This window comes from Condylura cristata, unplaced genomic scaffold, assembly GCF_000260355.1.
Source record: "Condylura cristata isolate star-nosed mole 26May11 unplaced genomic scaffold, ConCri1.0 scaffold00011, whole genome shotgun sequence".
Classification (NCBI taxonomy): Eukaryota; Metazoa; Chordata; class Mammalia; order Eulipotyphla; family Talpidae; genus Condylura; species Condylura cristata.
In genome coordinates this window covers 44,378,279-44,382,608 of record NW_004567112.1, presented here as the reverse complement: position 1 = coordinate 44,382,608, position 4,330 = coordinate 44,378,279, and positions in this window count along the sequence as shown.

Here is a 4,330-nt window from a genome sequence, read left to right as displayed (position 1 = left end):
AGAAGGTAGATCAGGAGAGATCCACCATGTGGATCACCTCTCTGGTGAGAATCAAACTCACGCTGAAGTGGCTTTAGTTTCTTAGTGCTGTGCTTTACTCTGCTGCGCCACCAGAGAGGGCCGGTGTATGCAATTTAATGTGACATCCTGTCTTCACAAAAGGTCTAGCAGGTACAAAAATCAAGCCAGTGTTGTCACATTGGTGACATATTAGTGATCTCCATACATGTGAGAAGGTTTCTTGTAGTCTTTTTTTTTTTTTAATATAACACTGGAGAGGCATAATCCTCTCAGCATTTTTTTGAGAAATCATGCCCCCTATACCCCTCTCCTCTGAGAACTTAATATGCTTAGGGCTGGGGTTTCTTATTCTAAAAATAGTTCTGGGTATGCCCTTAATTTTTGTGTTTTATAAATAAGTTACTTATTGCTATGGAAACAAATTTCCCCAAAATTTACTGGTCCAAACAATAAACATGTAATACTTTACTTTGTGTGGGTGAAGAACTTAGGAGGCACTTGGCTGGGGGTTTCTGACTGAGCTTCTTAGGCTGTGTCATGCCTGGGCTTGAGGACCTGCCTTGGAGGTGGTCACTCAAAAGTCAGTGCTGACGGTTGGTGGGATGTGCCAGTTCCTCTACACATGTGTATTTTTCAACACTGCTGAAATGTAGCTGCTGGCTTTCCTCAGAGTGAATGATGCAGGAGAGAGTGCTAAGGTGTATTAAACTACCCTCTTTGTCACCCAGCCTCGGCATCATGCATCATTTCCACAATGTCATATTCACTAAAAGTGAATCGCTAGGTCATTGTCAAGGGAAGCATGACAATAATCTGTGGACTTTCTAACAAGGTTCCTGCCTCGTTGTTCAGTCTGCACCCCCTACTCAGCATGCCCTTTCCCACTTTCAGTGACTTTTGATACTTAGCTCCATCATTGTTTTTTCCTGACCAGATACAAGCAACAGTCTGAAGCCCTAGTCATGATTATCAAAACTGTTTCTAGTCATTGTCAAATGTTCGGTGATGGACAAAAACCACCCTTGGTTGAGAGCCAAAAATCCTACATAGTAATTCCGATTCATTTTGGGAATATTAAAGTTTTAACAGGCTGATTTATTGACCACTCTCAAAGACTATTCTAAAAAGCTAGGAGTACAAGACTTAGTTCTTTCAATCTTCATTTTGTTGAAGACACTTGTTCAAACTTTCTTCTGCTTTCTTCACTCGAGTGATTCCAATAATCTTTCAATAAGTCCTCTCCCCCACCTTTTTAAAATTAAGCTTCTTCCAAAACACATGTAATTAAATAGAACCAACTCATAGTTCAAAGACTGACTCAAATACCACTTCTTCCAGTTCTCTCAGATGTGCTTGAGTGGAATTTATCTCTTCATCCCTTTTATATTTTTATTACTGCATTTTCCAAAGCCTAGTAGTGGCATTAGGTTTGCATGTATCCAAACTTCTTTTCCCAAATGCCTCCCAAGAGCAGGCTTATATGCCCGGAATAGTATAGGCGGATCAAAATGAGAATTCACTTAGGAATTGAGGACAAAGAGATAGACCAAGTGACAGTATCTCTAGAGGGAAAGATTTAGAGGCTAGTCTGGAAAAACTTGTTCTCAATGCCTTTTTGTAATTTTATATTTATTTGAGGATGTTTGTATAATGAGGTCAATAACTCTGGATCATTGAATAATTAGGTTCAAATGCTGTCTCACTCAGCATGAGACCAAGTTACCTAATTGTTCTATGCCTTAAACTGCTCACCTATAAATGTTGTTTTATAATACTACCTCAAAATGTGACAATGAAACAGAACAACTGAGAGACCTACGTGTAGTATGGTTAGGAGAGAGAGAACCAGAGGCTCATTGACTTGGCATTACTAACTAAGAACATCAACTCAAAAGCCTAGTGCTCTATAGATTACTTTGAGATAGACACCAATAGTCTTTACTGATAAAGAAGTTAAAGAGGTGAATTAATATCTTATTGAAGACCATAACTATATTGCCTATATTTCCTCCTATGTATTTTATAGTGTCATATTTTATATAGAAGTCTCTAGTTTATGTAGTTAGATTGTGTATATGTAATAATGACCTAGTTTATTTTCTGGCACATCAGACTTCTCATCAAACCATTTGTTTAAGAGGTTTTCCTTTTTCCATCGTATGGTTTAGGGTCCTAAATTGTCCATATATGCATTTATTTCTGGACTCTGAATTCTACTTCAATGATCTGTTTTTGTTTCAGTATAATATTGTTTGATTGTTGCTTTATGCTGTAGGATTGCTCTGAGAATTTTTGTGATTTCATACAAATTTTATTTCCTTGAAAAATGCCATTGAAATTTTGATCGGATTGCATTGAATCTGTACATATTCCTTTAGGTAATATGACCTATTCTTTCAATCCATGAAAATGGGTATCTTTCCATCTTTTTTGTGTCTTCTGTATCTTTTAACAATGTCCTAACGTTTTCAGGATGGAGGTCATTAACCTGCTTTGTTAAATTTTCTCCTAGGTATTTTACCCAATTTGGTGAGGTTTAAATGGGATTGTTATGGTCACTTCTAATTCACTGCATATGGAAATTAACTGACTTGTATACATAGTATATACATCACAAACATGTTCATTTTGTATTCTGTCAATTTACTTTATATTCCTAGGCTTTGGTGGAGTCTTTAGGTTTTTCGATTTATGTGCATGTCATCTTATCTACAGATAGTTTTAATCTTCTGATTTAAATTCCTCTAAATTTTTTTAAGTATATCTGAAAGTTATATATTTTTCTTATCTAATTGCTCTGGCGAGGCTTCCAGAATTATTCCAACAGCAGTAGTGTGCTAAGACACCCTTGTATCATTCTTGACCTCAGGGAAAAGCTTTCAGTTTCTCACTGCTGACTATGTGCATTGCCAGCTATGGGTTTGTCATTTATGTCCTTCTTTAGAAAGACTTGTGATTACTCTTCAATTTCTGTACATCTGACTGGTTCACTCAAGCTACTTCCCCGCTGGTCAGTTTTGGAAGATTAAGGGGAGTCTATAAATTCTTCCATTTCTTCTAGGTTGTCTCATTTATTCACATTTGTGTTTATAATAGTCTTTTAAGAACCTTTGCATTTCTGCAGCTGCAGTTGTAATTTCACCTTTCATTCTTGATTCTTACTAGTTTTTTTTTTTTTTAAGTAGTGAGCCTAGCTAAGAGCTTATCTTTATCTTTTCAAAGAAATAGCTTTTTGTTTCAGTAATATTTAGTACAATCGCTTTGGTTTCTATTTCATTAATTTCTGCTCAATTATTTCCTTGCTTCTACTGTTGCTTTTTCTTTTTAGTTCTTTCAGGTCTAAGGTTACATTTTTTGTTTGGGAGTTTCATTTATTGGTGTGTGTCTGTATGCTATGACTTTCCTTCTTAAAATTACTTTTGCTGCATCCCATTGGTTCTGATAGCTCATCTCTTCCTTTTCATTGGTCTTTCACTTGGTTTATCCAGAAGTTATTCAGAAGAATACTGTTAAGTCTCCACACATTTGAGGTCAATTTCCTTTTGTAGTTAATTTTTAGTTTTATACCATTGTGAAAATTTGTTATGTGTCCCACAATATCTCTGTCTTTCCTGTTCCAATCAACACTCAGACCTTTCATTATTCCAACTTCAAAAACGGTGGTTTGTGGATTAAATATTTACCCACAGGTGATGAGTCCATGTGAACTGCATGAGATATGTAGTTGTTTACTGTTGTGCTTTAAAGGGAATCATTCTTGATGAAATTTATCCTGCATTGTTTTGTGGGTGTGAAAAACCAGCACTGTAATTTAATCCCAGTCTAGCCCCAAAATCTATACTCTTAAGTACCACTCAATGTAACATAGTAAAAGTCTTCTCCATTTGTCTAGTGAAGTTAATTGGAGAGGTATGATAAAAATTAAATGTGTAAGTTAAAATTGTTAGCCCAGGCCCTCCCTGGTGGCACAGCAGGTTAGGGTGCAGCACTGCAAGCAGCCACAGCCACTTCAGTGCGAGTTTGATCTCCACCCTGGAGGTGACCCACATGGCACAGCAGACCCCTCCTGGCCTTGCCTGCTGCTCCTCAGCAGTGTACTTCTCAATCTGCCTGTTCTGCTCCCTACTCTGTCTCTGGTGAAGCCTCTCACTGCCCCTGCACCTCTGGCTTGTATCCCAGTTATGTATGAATAAATAAACAAATCTAGAAAGAAGAAAGAAAGAAAGAGAGAGAGAGAAAGAAAGAGAGAAAGAGAAAGAAAGAAAGAAAGAAAGAAAGAAAGAAAGAAAGAAAGAAAGAAAGAAAGAAA